This window comes from Rhinoderma darwinii, chromosome 1 (assembly GCF_050947455.1).
Source record: "Rhinoderma darwinii isolate aRhiDar2 chromosome 1, aRhiDar2.hap1, whole genome shotgun sequence".
NCBI classification, from domain to species: domain Eukaryota; kingdom Metazoa; phylum Chordata; class Amphibia; order Anura; family Rhinodermatidae; genus Rhinoderma; species Rhinoderma darwinii.
In genome coordinates this window covers 378,997,154-379,015,860 of record NC_134687.1, presented here as the reverse complement: position 1 = coordinate 379,015,860, position 18,707 = coordinate 378,997,154, and positions in this window count along the sequence as shown.

Sequence of the window (18,707 nt, the reverse complement as noted above, 5' to 3'; positions counted from 1 at the left end):
CCCCACAAAGAATTTGACCGCGGCATGATCAAAAGGAACTCCCCTTTTTGATCGCATCACCAGAAACCCGGTGATGTGATCAAAGACCGGGGAAATCCTCTGGAGTCAGCCCTGGGAACCTAGAAAGGACCTCAGGGCTGTCAGTTCAGTTTGCCTGCTGTTAGGGCACAATATGTGCTGCCTTAACAGCAGCCTGTGTCATAGTGACACAGTGTAATTTATTAGCATACAAGAATATGCTAATACATTATAAATAAAAAAAATTAGTTGCAAATAAAGTTATCCCGTAATGAGATTTAAAAAAGTAACAAAAATAAATAAATAAATAAAAAAAATGTTCCAAAAAAAAGTAATATTTTGCATTAAATATATTTTATTGCCCCTACATTAAATAAAAGCAAAAAATACTTATTAGGTATCTAAACGGCCGTAATAACCTGAGGAATTATTCTAACAGGTTATTTAGTGTGAAACGTGAAAGGGATAAAAAATAAACAAAAGAAAATATACAGAGAATCGCTTTTTCCTATACTCACGCCGTAAAAATAATTTTTTTCTACCCCCAAACTGCGAATAAAAAGAATACAATTTCTCTCGAACAAAACAAGGCCTCATCCGGCCACGTCAATGAAAAAATAAAGAAGTTATGGCTGCTGAGAGGCAGAGAGGTAAAAACGGAAAAATTTAGCTGGTCATTAAGGACCGGTCATTAAAGGTTAAAGTTATCATTTTACCTGTTATGAATTTATTTACCATATTTTTTGGACTATAAGACGCAGTTTTTATCTTAGAATCTGTGCTGTAATCTCCTGCGGCGTCTTATCCCTTGAAGGAAACATCTGCCACTGTGTGAAGAAGCCACTGAGCTCCTAGCTTGAAAGGTCCCTGCAGTGCAGTGTAATAGAAGCAGCATGTCCTGTACTGCGTGTAAAAAATATCTGAGTTATCTGCTCACTTAGGTTATGTTCACACGTTGTGTTTTCAGCCTTTTTTCGGGGCGTAAACGTCTCGAAAAACACCTGAAAAAACTGAAACATCTGTCCATTGATTTCAATGGGATAAACTGCGTTTCGCTCAGACGGGGCGGCTTTTTACGCGGCCGTTTAAAAAAACGGCGTGTAAAAAAACACCCCGTAAAAATAAGTGCATGTCACTTCTTGAGCCATTTTTGGAGACGTTTTTCATTTTGTCAATAGAAAAAATGCTCCAAAAATGGCTCCAAAAAACGCATCAAAAAACGTTTGATGCTTCAAAAACGGCAAAAATTGGTGGCAGTTTTCCCTTGAAAACAGCTCCGCATTTTACAGCCATTTTTACTTTAGCGTGTGAACATAGCTTAACAGTCACATTTTACACACAGAATTCTGTCATCTCACTGTTCAGTGAGCAGATAACCCAGACATTAGTACACACAGCACAGTAAATCTGTGCAGGTACTGTGCAAGGACCTTCTAGCCACGCCCCCGCCTATGTACAGAGCAGCAAGTACGGCAGATTCAACACCATTAACCCCTGCCACTCCACACCTCTGTTCTCTGGTGAGTTCAGGACATGGTGAGAGCACTATAGCTGCCAATATCTTGTATTTCTGTGTCTGACATTGTTATGGGGCACTGTGGCTGGCATTGTATTGAGGCACTTTGGCATTGTATTTGGACACTGACTGGCATATTTATGGGGCACTGTGGCTGGCATTGTATTAAGGCACTGTGGATGGAATTGTTATGGAGCACTGTGGATGGCATTGTATTGGGGGCACTGTGGAGGGATTGTATTGGGGGCACTGTGGCTGGGATTGTATTGGGGCACTGTGGCTGGCATTGTATTGGGGCACTGTGGTACCATATTGTCTCAATATTACCCAGGAAATGTACAGTTAAAGGCAAAACCTTTTTTTTCCCTCTTTTATGCTACAATTTATGGGTGCATCTTATCGTCTAGTGCGTCCAATAGTCCGAAAAATACAGTACATATGGTATTTATATGACTTGTTGATAGTAGCTATTGATTGTCCTGAACTGTGTTGTATGTTTTTAATGAGACTATCCTTTTTAATAAATTTGTATTTTTGAATTGATAATAAAGATTGGACTAATAGTAAAGTTGTGGAGTTGGTGCCCTCTGTGTTTTCATATAGGAGAATATTTAGGTTGGTACTAGCCGTATTCCCAAATTGAATCCACTGGCGCAGATCCCACATCTCTTGGAATTGTGTGTGGCGCAATTTCAGCATCCCCAGTATGTGTCTGGTAGAGAGGTGAATGGCAGAGCAGAAATCCCTTTCCCCGCTGTAGTATTCAACTGCATCCATGTCCTGAGTATGCAGATACAGTAAACAGCAGGCCACAGCAAAAATAGAAAAAATCTCTGCCCCTGCTTCAAACGCACACACACAGAGCAAGGTTACTCAACTCCAGCCCTCAAGTACCACCAACAGGTCTTGTTTTCAAGATTTCCTCAACAAAACACAGATGATATAAATATTGTCAGTACATCAGCATACCTCCCAACTTTCAAGTATTGCAAAGAGGGACAATCTATGCCACGCCTCAAACCCCATTCGATCCTCGCCCATTCACACTCAGTTCAGCCCACACAGTATCATGCTCCCATAGTGCCTCCCGACTGTATAATGCCCACATAGAACCCCCATACAGTATAATGACCCTATAGTTGCCCCACATATAGTATAGTGCCCCATAGTGTCCCCACACAATATAATAATGCCCCCATAGTGCCTCCCACACAGTATTATGCCCAAACAGATGCTCCTATAGAGTATAATGCCCACACAGATGCCACCATACAGTATAATGCCCATGACAGTGGGACACCGCCCGGAATCTGGGATTGTTCTGCTAAATCCAGGACGGTTGGACGGATTGGCATCAGTCATGACTACAGGTGTTCTCCTGTAAGGCATATTCTGTAAACACGACCTGTTGGGGGTTCTTGATGACTGGAGTTAAGAAATACTGTGAAAGTCAGTTACCTGTCCATAGTGCAGGAGGAAACCTCACTACCAACAGGAAGCATAAAAGAAAGATCTAGGTGTGGGTGGATTACAATCCATGCCCTAAGTGCTACAAGGCAGTATTGCTAAATTGTATACAACTATGATTTATCGAAGGGAAAAAATGTAGCTCAATCTTTACCCTATCAGTTTAGGAGAATAAATGCCGTAAGGGTGACATACCACCAAGTGTCACTAGTACAATTTGTCCATCATTGAGAGAGCATTGTGATTTGCAGCCATGAGGCCCTGAGTTGGATTTGAACCTGGAGTTCTATGGAGTTAAAAAGCTTGGTTTCTTCTCTAAATTGAATGAAAGTTTGATGTGGGTACAGGCTAATACAAATATATATGCAATGAAAATACAGATCTTCATAATATGTTGATGCTAAGGAATGTTCACAAAAAAATGTTGAACCACAAATTATTGTCATATTTAAAGACCCTGTCAAAGAATACTTATCTGGTGCCTTGCTGTCACGGCGCGGGGTGTGGACCCACTGGGCCGTACTGCGTAGTTGAGTAGCAGCTGGCCAACAAGGTACAAAACAATGTCTATAGTTCAGAACGGGTACCTGAGGCAATGTAGACAGTAGCGGGAGCATGACTTGACTTTCACAGCAGGTGACACCGCGGAAGCAGCGGGAAGACACGACTTGACTTTCACAGCAGGTGACACCGCGGATGCAGCGGGAAGACACAACTTGACTTTCACTTGTAGATACGATAGCATGGGATACAGGGTACAGGCAGCAGGAACGGGTAACACTGGGAACTGGAAAACACTGGGAGACCATTTGCAAGACAAACTTAGGTATACAAAAACGCTCAGGCAAGGAACCAGTGGGCAGAGCCCCTTATTATAGTCCAGCAGCCATTTGGGCTGATAACTGATGGGTGACAGCTGGACGCATACTGGCCTTTTAAGGCCGTGCACGTGCGGGTGCGCGCGCCCTGCGGGAATCAGTCTGAGGACCCGGAAGACAGTGTCGGCGTCTCCCTGGAGGGAGCTGACGCCGTGAAGAGAGATGTCCATGGCAGGGATTGTCAAGGGGTAAGACTAAATGACGACCCCCGGCCATAGACGTTACAGTATCCCCCCTCTTACGCCCCCTCCTATTGGGACCAGAGAGGGAAAGAAATGTCTTCACGAGGACAGGAGCATCGATGTTCTCCTCTGGCTCCCAAGACCTCTCCTCTGGGCCAAATCCCCTCCAATCCACCAAGTAAAACGTCCTTCCTCCCACTTTCTCTGTAGCCAGGATCTCCCTCACTTCTAAAGTTCCGGATGAACCGCCAGGAGCCACTGCGGAACTAGGAGTCCTGGAGTAGCGGTTCAGGACCACGGGTTTCAGCAAGGAGACGTGGAAGGAGTTAGGGATCTTGAGGGTAGGAGGCAGTCGAAGCTTGTACGACACAGGATTGATCTGTAGTAGAATCTCGAAGGGTCCAAGGAACCTGGGAGCAAACTTGCAGGATGGCACCCTCAGCCAGATATTCCTGGAAGACAGCCAGACCTTTGTACCTGGAAGAAACTGGGGAGGTTCTCGTTTTCTAGTGTCTGCCTTTCTCTTCATGCGGTATACCGCCAGTAGAATAGAAGATTGTGTCTGCTGTCATATCTGCAGAAAGTTCCTGAGGGTAGAGTCGGCTGCAGGCACCTGATACATAGTAGAGCTGGGCAGGGGTATTTGAGGATGTTGGCCGTAGGACTATGAAGAATGGACTGGAGGTGGTGGACTCACTGGTATGGTTATTTTAAGAGAACTCCGCCCACGGGAGCATCTGCACCCAGTCATCATGTCGTCTAGAGACAAAGTGCCGCAGATAGTTCTCCATAATTTGGTTAATCCTCTCAACTTGTCCATTGGACTGAGGGTGGTAAGCTGAGCAAGTAGGCCGAGTAGGCCGCAGTGTGCTCTCCAGAACTTAGAGGTGAACTGGACCCCTCGATCCGAGACAATATGCAGGGGTAATCCGAGCAGACGGAAGATGTCTTGCATGAAGAGATCAGCCAGTCGAGCAGCAGAAGGCAGTCAGAGGAACAAAATGAGCCATTTTAGAAAAATGATCCAAAACCACGCAGATCACACTGCATCCCACAGAGAGAGGTAGATCTGTGTCGAAGTCCATAGCAATATGCCGCCAGGGGGCATCGGGCACAGGCAGTGGTTGGAGCAGACTGGCTGGTCTGGAGTGGGCAACTTTGTTTGCTGCACACACCGTACAGGAGGAGACAAAATCCAAGACGTCTTTGGGCAGCGTGGGCCACCAGAAGTGACGGGCAATTAGGTCTCGGGTCTTACGGGCACCCGCGTGACCTGCCAGCTTGGAACTGTGACCCCAGTGAAGGATTCTTTTTCTGTCTGCCAGCCGTACAAAAGTTTTTCCTGAAGGAATGTCTCTAACCTGAAGAGGGTTAACAGCGTAGATGCAGGAAGGATCGATAATATTCTGTGGGGATTCCACAGTGTCCTCTGTCCCAAATGACCTAGACAAGGCATCGGCTCTCACATTCTTGTCGGCAGTGGAGTTCGAACCGGAACCGTGCAAAAAACAATGACCACCTGGCTTGACGAGGATTCAGTCGTTGAGCCGTCTGTAGGTAGGTCAAGTTCTTGTGGTCCGTGAAGACCAGGATAGGATGAGCTTCGCCCTCCAGTAGGTGTCTCCACTCCTGCAGGGCCAGCTTGATGGTCAGTAACACCCGATCTCCAATCGAGTAGTTGCGCTCTGCAAAAGAAAACAGCTTGGAGTAGTAACCACATACCACCGTCTTGCCTTTCGAACCTCTCTGGAACAGTAGTGCACCGGCACCAACAGAGGAGGCATCCATCTCTAATGAAAACTGTAAGGATACATCAGGGTGGTGAAGTATAGATGCTGACGTGAAGGCCTTTTTTAAGGTTTCAAATGCGATTTCCGGCTCTCTAGTCCATACCTTGGCATTCATACCCTTCTTAGTGAGGGTGCAGATGGGGGCTGTCAAAGAAGAAAAGTTGGGAATGAACAGTCTGTAGAAGTTGGCGAATCCCAGGAAGCGTTGTATGGCCCTTAAGCCTTGGGGACGTGGCCACTCCAGAACAGCCTTGACCTTTACAGGGTCCATCTTGAGACCCTGATCAGAGATGGTATAGCCTAGGAAGGGTAGAGACTTCTCTTGGAACACGCACTTCTCCAACTTGGCGTAAAGATGATTCTCCCTTAATCTAAGCAACACCTGGCAGACATGGCCCTGATGAGTCACAAGATCTGGGGAAAAAATCAAGATATCATCGAGATACACCACAACACAGACATAGAGGAGATCACGAAAAATGTCATTCACAAATTCTTGAAATACCGCGGGAACGTTACACAGGCCGAAGGGCATGACCAAATATTCGTAGTGTCCATCACGTGTGTTAAATGCAGTCTTCCACTCGTCTCCCTGACGGATCCGGATTAGATTGTAAGCCCCCCGCAGGTCAAGCTTGGAAAAAAATGTTGCCACCCCGTATACGATCAAAGAGCTCTGAAATCGACGGCAATGGGTACCTGTTCTTCACCGTGATCTGATTGAGGCCTCGGTAGTCAATGCAGGGTCGAAGGGATCCATCCTTCTTTTTGACAAAGAAAAACCCGGCTCCGGCCGGGGATGAAGACTGTCATATGAAGCCCCTCTCCAGATTCTCTTTAATGTAGGCCGACATAGACTGGGTTTCTGGCAAGGAGAGAGGGTATACTCTACCGCGAGGAGGGGACGAATCAGGAACCAAGTCGATAGGACAATCGTATTCTCGATGTGGTGGCAATATCTCCACCTCCTTTTTGTCGAAGACATCAGCGAACTGAGAGTAACAAGGAGGCAACCATGTCAATGACTGATGCGGAGAAGGCTGGGATAGATGGACATGACCCAGACAGCGGTCTAGACACTTGGGGCCCCACTGGAGAACCTCTCCGGAGTTCCAATCCAGGACTGGGGCATGAAGACGGAGCCAAGGCAAACCCAGCAGCACGGGGTTGACGGCCTTGGACAGGACATACAGGGAAATGAGCTCAGAATGAAGAGCTCCCACTTGGAGTCTCAAAGTTTTGGTCACAGACAATACTGGGTCAGGCAAAGGCAGTCCATCTACCGAGGCAACGATCAATGGTCTCTCCAACAAAACAGTAGGCAATTGAAGAAAATCCACAATGTCTTGACAGATGAAATTGGCTGCGGAGCCAGAGTCCAGGTAGGCAGAGACTGGATGAGGTCTCTCGCCAGCGACGATGGTCACAGGAATAAACAGCTTGGAAGAGAGTTCTCTTTTAATTGCAGTAGCGCCCAGGGTTGTCTCTCCAACCAATCCCAGGCATTGGGGTTTCTTTGGCCTCTAGGAACACAAACGCACGACATGGCCAGCGAGGCCGCAATATAGGTAGAGTCCAAAGGTGTGCCTGCGCTGTTTTTCTTGATCGGACAGTTTAAGCCTATCCACCTGCATCGGAACCTTGGGCGCAGAAGAAGAACAAGGCAAGAGGGGTTGCTGGAAGTTGGGCGCCAGTCTAGGAAGCTGTTTTTCCTGTAGAATCTCTTGGGATCTCTCTCTGAGCCTTATGTCCACACGGGTAGCCAGTAGAATCAGGTCATCCAGGGCAGCTGGGAGATCTCGAGCAGCCAGTTCGTCTTTGATCACAGGCGATAGGCCATGCCAGAAGGATGCTACCAAGGCCTCATTGTTCCAGGACAATTCTCCTGCCAGAGTCCGGAACTGGATGGTGTATTCGCCCACGGAGGCGTCCTCCTGACGCAGGTTAAACATAGCAGTGGCTGCTGATGAGGCTCGTCCAGGCTCCTCAAATACGGAACTGAACAACCGCACAAACACCTGGAAGTCTCGAGTCTCGGGTCCCTGTCGTTCCCAGATTAGATTCGCCCACGCCAGGGCCTTGCTGGCGAGTAGGGATATAATGAAGGTGATCCTGGCTCCGTCCGAAGGAAATGCTCTGGCGTACAGAGTTAAGTGTATTTGGCATTGATTCAGAAACCCCCTGCACGAACTTGCGTCTCCATGGAACCGAGGTGGCAATGGCAGCGAGAACCGAGAGTCCGAACTGGGGCTGCCAGGAGGTGTAGCAGGAGGGTCGATCGGAGGAGCTTGAATAGGAGTGGTGACGGAAGTAACTAGCGCACCTAGATGCTGTGCCATGGAGTCTACTGCCACAAAGAGTTGATCCTGTCGTGCTTGCAGATCCTGTAGGTTCGCCTGCATGGCTTGGGAGGATGACAGGCTCTTGACTTGGCCAGCGGGGTCCATGGCTTGAGCGTACTGTCACGGCGCGGGGTGTGAACCCACTGGGCCATACCGCGTAGCGGATTAGCAGCTGGCGAACAAGGTACAAAACAATGTCTATAGTTCAGAACGGGTACCTGAGGCAATGTAGACAGTAGCGGGAGCACGACTTGACTTTCACAGCAGGTGACACGGTGGATGCAGCGGGAAGACACGACTTGACTTTCACAGCAGGTGACACCGCGGATGCAGCGGGAAGACACAACTTGACTTTCACTTGTAGATACGATAGCACGGGATACAGGGTACAGGCAGCAGGACCGGGTAACACTGGGAACTGGAAAACACTGGGAGACCATTTGCAAGACAAACTTAGGTATACAAAAATGCTCAGGCAAGGAACCAGTGGGCAGAGCCCCTTATTATAGTCCAGCAGCCATTTGGGCTGATAACTGATGGGTGACAGCTGGACGCGTACTGGCACTTTAAGGCCGTGAGGGCTCGTGCGCCCTGCGGGAATCAGTCAGAGGACCCGGAAGACAGTGCCGATGTCTACCTGGAGGGAGCTGACACCGTAAAGAGAGATGTCCATGGCCGGGATCGTCAAGGGTTAAGTCTAAATGACGATCCCCGGGCATAGACGTTACAGTTGCACTAAGCAAGTTAAGAGTTTTTGCTCCCATTTTTGCCCACTCTAGCCATACTACCAGTACAAAGAAAATGGCAGATTTGTAGGATTACTCTGTACCGAAAAGCATAATCGATTATATGTTTTAGTACTTCAGAAATAAAGGTATGCTGATGCATATCCCCCGAACATATGCCAAAAGGACATTCTTTTGACATATGTCTGGTCAATGGGATCCTATGACTATGTTCAGCATATGCCCCTGGAGCGTATATGCCAAATTTAACAACTAAACATTATGTTAACATAGTCAGAGCTGTAAATACTATATAAGGGTAACTTTCCTGCAGCTATGCTGCTTTAGACTTTGGTCCGAGATTGTGTTTTTTTATACTGAAGGTCAAAAAATGGCACTAGGATGCAGTCTATTGTATGGCCTCTTCAGAAGGAGAAGGGCCCCCAATATTCCCTTACGCTCCAGAGCCAAAAAGCATTGCAAGGGTTAAGGACTAGTATGTACCACCCCTCACTTAAAGAGGCTCTGTCACCAGATTATAAGTGCCCTATCTCCTACATAATCTAATCGGCGCTGTAATGTAGATAACAAGAGTGGTTTTTATTTTGAAAAATTATCATTTTTGAGCAAGTTATGAGCAATTTTAGATCTATGCTAATTAGTTTCTTAATAGACAACTGGGCTTGTTTTTACTTTTTACCAACTGGGCATTGTGAAGGGGAGTGTATGATGCTGACCAATCAGCATCATACACTTCTCATTGTTCCAGCCCAGCTTCTTTTGTCAGGGTTCCTTTCCCTGTTATTTCACACCGAATAACCATCTCTGTAAATTGGATACTGAGGGCATGCGTGGAAGAAATACACCAGACAGAGTAGTGTTAGTACAGATCCTCCCTCAGTGAAGTAGGAAGTACAACTAAACTTTATTGAACGGAGAGTTAGAAATCTTCTCTGTAGGAAGGCGGGACGTGTTTAAGCCCTATTGGCTCTATTCAGCTGTGAGTTCATCTGTACACTCCCCTTGCATTCCAGGGGCGGTGTCTTCCGTAGGCGTGTTCCTTATGCAGACTCCATCTTGTTACATACAGTCAAGTTCTTTGTGGAATATACTGATATATATATATATATATATATTATGTAAGGATAATATTTTTGCAAACAATATACATGCTAATGATCCCTGACAGTCCCTCCTAAAAATATTATTACTTTATCACTCTATCCCTGAGTCTTGCCTAGCAACATACTACTGACCACTCGAACCAGGCGGGTAGGGGTTTTGGATTTCTTCACCAGCTTGAGACGAGCTACTCCTTATGAGTAACCCCCCTTTGTACCTGGACTTCCAAGGTTTCGGAATGGTCCTAACTTTCCCTATTCTCCTCAGGATACAGGATGGTTGTCTTTAAAGGGACTGTCGGTGTCACCTCGTCTATTTGTGTAAACATAGTGGGCACAGTTGAGGTGGGCCCTAGTTGGTCGCCTAACCCTTGTAAAGCATCTCGGGTATAATTTACAAACCGCTGCTGGTTGTAATATATATATAATTAATCCAGTCTACATTTTTATCAACAGTAATAATTGGGATAAGAGACTCAAATTCAAACTGGTATGTAGCTACATGTGTATTAGAAGAATTATACCAAAAGGTGGTCACCCCATCAGCCTGGGTGATTGCTACATGTCCCCCCTCAGCACTCTAACACGAAAAAGGATAAGGAAGAGAGCCTCTTGCAGTGCGAGGCGTGGATCCATGTCGGCCTTCCTTCCAGCTTAACTGCAGTGGGCGAGATCAGGAGGACCTGGTATGGACCCTCGAATCTGGCTTTTTAGCCCCTCGCATTCTTTACTGTTAAACCTACCAATATTGGCAATAATCCAAACTTCTCCTCCACGGCACTTGTATTGGTCATAATTGTCGCACTGTCACTTACTGTTCTAATGGGACTTTTACCCCTGCAGATATAACAGGTTATGGGCAGCATCTTCCCCAAACCTAAAGACACCCGGGTCATATAACCTCCGGACTCTCATTGCTGCCATGTACTTCTTACATATGAGCGACAACAACCAGTGACCTTTACCTCACACCTCCACATAAAACTCCTCAGATTGTAATTTGCAGCACCGTGGCATATTTACACACATTATAATTATAAACCTCAGACAATATAAACAATAGGGCCTCAATTAATAATATAATGCTATCACCAATCTCATGCTATCACCCTCAGGTTTTGGGTCCTATCAGTTCATTGTAAGTCCTGTACATCATCGTCATCTTCTTCTTCTGTCTTCTGCTCTTCACTGACTGTCGCCCTCAGGGTAACCCACACAATTGTGGAGTCAGACTGCACAGTGGTGTCCAATGGGGGATTTATTATTACCCTCCTCCTGGTCACTTACTTATTAAAACACTTGATACTGCTGACGAATTCACTCAGGTCTTTGGTCTTTACTTTACTTTGCTGATGTCATCAGGACTTGGTTTGGTCCTTCTCATCTGTCAGACACCATCTCTTTTAGTATACGTCACCGGGCTGTACATAGCATCTCATTCTGTGAGCCTGGGGTGAGATCCCACGTAGACGGATTAGTGGAGTTTTATTGTGATTACCACAAACCCTCCGCATCTGTCCTCTTCCTCTGGCAAGTTACTTGTCTGCACGGCTGCTTAGAATTGTGACACTGCCGTCAGTTCATGACAAACGCGTTGTACTGGCTCAGGCCTCCTAGTTGTAGCTTGTGCACCCCTGGGACGGAATCTGAGTCTGGAATAGAAGAAAACACTGCAGCATGTGTTACTGTCAACTCTTTACTGAGGGAAATGACAAAATTAACATGGCTATCATTTCATACTGATTTGGTTAGTTCGGGCGTGACCTCATCAGGGGATGGGGGGCGGCCTCTCCCGCAGGAAACACATTGCTCAGCTGTGAGGGGGTTTTGCTGCCCACAATGAGGACACACCCAACATGAGGGACCATCGTTATTATAGGGCGGTGGCTGGTCCTGTGGTTTATAATACATATAACATAATACAATGCCTTTCTTATTCCTAACTTCCCTTTGTTCTCTTGAATGCCTTTTGCCCAGTCTCCGGCTTGTAGCTGCCCTCCCCTATGCATCCCGCACACTTCCATCAATTTCTTCGTTTTACTCACATACTGTTTCCCTTCCCTTCGCTTCACCAAATCATATGAAAAGGATCGTCTGGGTACGGGTGATCCTGATGATTTGAATATGGTCCGTAAACCATCCATTCTAACCTTCTATATCCTTCACGTAATTTATGTAACACCTTCTGGTCTGCAACCCCCTAGTGACCGGTTTACCATGGTCTGGCCAGAATATAACAACTTTTGGTCTGCAACCCTCTGGTCTGGCCAAAATATAACAACTTTTGGTCTGCAACCCTTTGGTCTGGCCAAAACATTACCCACGACTTATCACACATCTTATCGTGCCCGCGTGCCCCTGTATAAGACAGGTTATATTTTCTATCTAGTCCCTAATTACCCAGAGGTTGGTTAGTCAGGCGCGACTAATTTCTTACGGGTTCGTGACCACACAGCGGGGATGTCTCTCCTGTCGCCTGAACTAATCCAGCCAACCGACTAAGGTTCCACAGATTCCCACAAGACCGTCCACTAACACAGATAAGTCGAAGATTTATAAAATCAACTGACTTACCGTGTTATTGTGGAGGTGATCAGGCTCCTTCAGTGGGCAGTCCCGGGTCATCTGCTTCACCCTGTGATTGTCGGTTGTCCGGATTCCGAGATCCCCTCGAGTATAGCCCCACGCTGGGCGCCAATTGTCGGGGTTCCTTTTCCTGTTATTTCACTCCGAATAACCCTCTCTGTAAATTGGAAACTGAGGGCATGCGTGGAAGAAATACACCAGACAGAGTAGTGTTGGTACAGATCCTCCCTCAGTGAAGTAGGAAGTACAACTAAACCTTATTGAACAAAGAGTTAGAAATCTTCTCTGTAGGAAGGTGGGACGTGTTTAAGCCCTATTGGCTCTATTCAGCTGTGAGTTCATCTGTACACTCCTCTTACATTCCAGGGCGGTGTCTTCCATAGGCGTATTCCTTATGCAGACTCCATCTTGTTACATACATTTAAGTTCTTTGTGGAATATACTGAGATATATATATATATATATATATATATATGTAAGGATAATATTTTTGCAAACAATATACATGCTAATGATCCCTGACACTTTTACTGCACAATCACGCTGTAACAATGGGAAATGTATGACACTGATTGGTCACTGATTGGTTAGCATCATAGACTTCTCTCCACAACACCCAGTTGGTAAAAAGTAAAAACACGCCCAGTTGTCTATTGAGAAACTAATTAGCATAAATCTAAAATTGCTCATAACCACTGTTGTTATCTACATTACAGCGCCGATCAGATTATGTAGGAGATAGGGCATTTATAATCTGGTGACAGAGCCTCTTTAAACATAAGGAGTCATTCTGTGTCTGCTGCCAACCAAGCTTCCCACTAGGGCTCGAGAACTGGGTGTCTCCTGGAAGAGGCAAAGCCAAGGTGTTGAAGTAGGGAGAGAAATCATATGGCCGTACGTCCTTTCCCCAGATCATTTGGAGGAAAAACCATAAGGTCACTACGATCTGAAAAACACACATTAAAGGTAATGAGAAGGAAAGCTATGACTGGCGAGAATTGCAAACATTCCATAAATCAAAGCCTAACCAGAAGGTGAGGGATAAAATAGAGATGTGTGCTTAAAATAGTAGGAATACGATGTGCATTTGAAAAACTGCCTCACTCAACAAGTGGTTTGCCACTCCTAAGTGATATTCTGGTGCCTAAGAAAGCACAATTTTCCATTTTTTTATACAAATTTCATTGGGGGAATTTATAAACTTATCCATTGCTATTTCTGGCATACTAAATTGCAAATACATAAAAATTAGAAATTTGTGCAAAAAAAATAAAATAGAGTTTTGATGCATTTACATCACTCAGGTTGGATCGAAGTGGAAGGGGGACACCCACACCCGACAGTTTCACTATCATTTACGCCAGGAACTAAGTTACTGACCCAGCAAATTAACCACTTAAAAAAGTGATAATTTTGTTTTCTTTTAAGGGATATTTATTCTCTTCAGTTGTTAGGCATTGGCCCAGAAACCCTCCTGTGACCATGGCCTGGAAGGCTCTTGCATGGTATTTTACTTAATTGTATACGCGTCCTTAGGATGTGGATATAATTGACAGCGCTGGCAAAGGCAGGGAACCATTAGTTCCCTTCCCCGCCAATCGGCACTTTTCTTGTGATACAGCTGGCTCGGTGACCTCATCGTGTTGCCTGTGTTGCACCGCAGGAGCAGGCCTGGTCAAAAGAGGCCACTCCTACATCGCTAGAGGACAAAACGGTGCAGAAACGGGGACAGGTGCGTGTGCTTGTTGAAGCATACAGCACTATCTATAGGAGACACTGTGGCATTATCTACATGAGCAGTGTGTGGCACTATTTACATGGTCAGTATGTGGCACTATCTACAGGGCGCACTGTGGCATTATCTACAGGGATCAGTGTGTGGCACTATATATATGTGCGGTGTGGTGCAATATCTACATGGCAAGTGTTGGTTACTCACTACATGGCCAGTGTGAGGCACTGTCTACATGGGTAGTGTAGGGCACTATCTACATGGGCAGTGTGGGGCACTATCTACATGTGCAGTTTGGGGTATTATTTACAGGGGGAACTAGCACTATCTACAGGGTTCGCTGTGGCATGATCTACAGGGGGCAGTGTGTGTCACCATCTATATGGGCAGTGTGTGGCAGTAACTATATGGGGCACTGGCACTATCTACATGGCGAAGTGTGTGGCCCTATCCACAAGGGATAGTGTGGCACTATCTACAAGGTACACTGATTTTGGCCCTATCTACGCTGGTTTTCACGCTACGAGTAATAGTCAGCACATATCCACTAGCCTAGCCCTTTATATAAGAGCTTGTAATATAAAGGGCTACGCTGGTGGATAAGTGCAGACCAATAATCGTACCATAAAAACCAGAGGGTGGTAGGTGAGTGGCAAAAATAACTTGGTTTGAAAAGTATGCGTTTGGAAACCTCACTTTAAAAATCCTGCATTTGCCCCTGTTAGGAACTGCCCCTTTTATAAGACATATTAGTATATACTGCTATATATATAAATGTATATGTCATTGATTTGCGCCTACATGTTAACAATAGATACTTTATTTTCCTAATTTTCCTAATTTTATTTTTAAGATCCCATTACCTTAATTTCTTTTGAGAGGGTAAAGGGACCTAACCACATGAAAAATCGTCTTATAATTGTGTTATGAATAATAATATTAAGTATTTTCCTTGATATGGTAAGCAGTGTAAATCTCCATACTCGATACAGGAAGACTAGTAAGCTGTTACTAAAATAGAGCTGTATTAACAAGCCATGACGAAAGCTTTTGACTGCAGTACTCTTTTTTTCGACCAAGCCAACTGGTAGATTGAACTATAGTCATTCAATATTCATGACTTTGTCAGTATGTCTGTATTAATGAGGACAGTGATTGGGGTCACACAAATGTTAAGAGATGTTTTTCCTGCCTCTGGTTGAGGTCATAGCCTTGCTTACACGTAACAGTAACGTTTTGTGCACTGGATATTGCACATTGTAAGCAATGTGGTTGCATAAAGCCAAATACATGATAACATTGATTTGTCATTTCATTAACTAGTTAATAACACAAATAACTACAGCTGTGCCTGCCAATACAGAAAGACATGAGCTATGAACTGAACAGGTCAGATGGACATGTTTTATAGCGATCCAATTGGTAGTGCATTGAGAGTAGCAGACAGGCCCGAGAAATCTATTTAGAACAGCAAAACACCCCTTCATCCAATGTTAAAATGTTCAACCATTAAGATGTACTTTAGCAAAAAAATTAGGAAATTGTTTTACATGCGATTAAATACAATGTGGCTTCCATGCAGCTTGGCAGACTCTTAGGAGCATGTGATAGTGGCAATGCCATATGCATGGAGCTTGTACAGCAGTACATGGAGTACCTATGGACTTGTATTACACGACCAACATATAGGGCCTAGTGGGGAAAACCTACAAAAAAAACAGCATGTGATGCAGCAAGTCACATTTTTCACGGAATCCATGAGAAAAAACCTCCATATGTCTATGTGTAGTCAGAGGTACACAAAGGTTGAGTATGGGCCCATAAAATTCTATAGACAACATATTATGGCACTCGGTTGCTACCACCAAAAAACATTCATTGTTACATGACACAGAGAATTGCTATAAAAGACCTGCAGTAAAATACAAAGCTATGAAATAAATGTTATAGCAAAGATGACCAGTAGGATGAACACTTCACTCAAATAACTCTTTCAGAAGTAAAAACACTTGATATAGTTATTGGTCATACAGCCAATGCATCAAGTGGCATTTTTATTTCACTACCTAGATGCATGTTCACACATGATCAAGTTTTGATATGTGGTTTTTATGGATAAGGACTATTTTTCCCAAGTGAACACAGTCATGTACCGGTTAGTGGAGAAACAACATGGATAGATTTATAACACTAATGAAATACGTAAGTCATTAATTACAAACTTGTTTTAAGTATACACATGTATTTACATGCAGGGCGGGCTGCCAGGTGCTGACGCTGCCATCATGGCTCCTCCAGGAGTGGAATCCCCGGCCAGAGCAAAGCCGATGCTCTTGCCGGGGATTCCGCTCCTAGAGGGAGCCCCTGTCTAGGAGAGGAATCCCCCCTCCCTGGTAGGGTCACACAGCCCCCCTCCCTGACAGTGCCACACAGCACCCTTTCATGTAGGTAACACCTTTGGGGCTCCCTCTAGGAGTGAAATCCCCAGCCAGAGCATTGCCGACGCTCCGGCTGGGGATTCTGCTCCTGGAGAAGCCCCTGGCATCACTGTCCTTATATGGACAGTGACGTCAGGGGCTCTTCCTGGAGTGGAATCCCTGGCCAGAGCATTGCCGACGCTCTGGCCAGGGATTCTGCTCCTAGAGGGACTACCTGATGTCACTGTCCGTATATGGACAGGGATGTCAGGGACTCCTCCTGAAACGAAATCTCCTGCCAGAGCGTTGCCGACGCCCTGGAGGGGGATTCCACTCCCAGAGGGAGTTCCTGATGTCACTGTCCATATATGGACGGTGACATCAGGGGCTTCTCCTGGAGCAAAATCCCCGGCCAGAGCGTTGCCGACACTCTGGCCAGGGATTCTGCCCCAGGAGGAGCCCCTGGCGTCACTGTCCATATATTGACAGTGACTTCAGGGCCTCCTCCAGCAGAGGAATCCCCAGCCAGAGCGTCGGCAATGCTCTGGCTGGGGGTTCCACTACTAGAGGGAGCCACAAAGGCGCTACCTACAGGGAGGGATGCTGTATGGCACTACCAGGGACAGCGTCTGTGTGGCACTACCTGAGAAGGGGGCTGCATGGCATTAGCTTGGAGGGGGGCTGTGTGGCACTACCAGGGAGAGGGGCTGTGTGCTGATGGTTGCTATGGCAACCGGAAGCCTAACAATGGACTCCTGGTGTGCTATGTATGGAAGCCTATCAGGCCCCGCCTGGAGGCGGAGCCTAATTTGCTTGCTGTCAGTGAATGACTGACAGCTCTAATGCATTGCACTACGTGCGTAGTGCAATGTATTAGGGTATGTTCACACGCAAACGTAAAATACGTCTGAAAGTGCAGGCGTTTTTTGCGGCATCCATTACGACGTAATTGGAGCTGTTTTTCAATGGAGTCAATGAAAAACGGCTCCAATTACGCCCCAAGAAGTGACATGCACTTTTTTGAGGCGGCCGTCTTTTTACGCGCCGTATTTTGACAGCGGCGCATAAAAAAAAGCCTGTCTGCACAGAACAACGTAAGACTCATTGAATTCAATGGGCAGATGTTTGGAGCAGTTTTTTCGGCCGTAATTCCAGCCTAAAGACACCTGAATTACGTCCGTAAATAGGGCGTGTGAACATACCCTGTGAATAAAGATCAGAAGTGTAGGCCTTCAAGTCCCCTAGTGGGACATAAAAAAAAAAGTTACAAAATTACTAAAAATGTTGCACAAAAGTATAAAAATAAAAGTAAAAAAAAAAACAAAAACTGCCTTTTTTTCCGTCTAATAAGTATTTTATTATAGGAAAAAATATAAAAACGTTAAAAAAAAGTACACAGATTTGGTATCACCGCGTTCGTAACGACCCAAACTATAAAACATTACTGTTACTTTGTCGGCATATGAATACTGCAAAAAAATAAATAAACAACTATGCGAGAATCCCTATTTTTTGTTCACCAACCCTCCCAAAACATAGAATAAAAAGTGATCAAAAAGTCACATGTTGCCCAAAATACTACCAATAAAAACGACAACCAGTCCTGCAAACAACAAGCCCTTAGACAGCTTGACTGCAAAAATAAAAAAGTTATGACTCTCAGAATATGGTGACAAAAAAAAATTATTTCGAAAAAAAAGTGATTTTATTGTGCAAACTCTGCAAAACATAAAAAAAAATATATTACATATGGTATCGCCATAATCGTATCGACCCGCAGAATAAAGTAAAAATGACATTTATAGCGTACGGTAAATACTGTAAAAAAAAACGAATAAAGAACTTTGGCAGAATTGTTGGTTTCTTGGTCACCTTGTATGACAAAAAATGGAATAAAAAGTTTTTAAAAAAATTGCATGTCCCCCAAAATGGT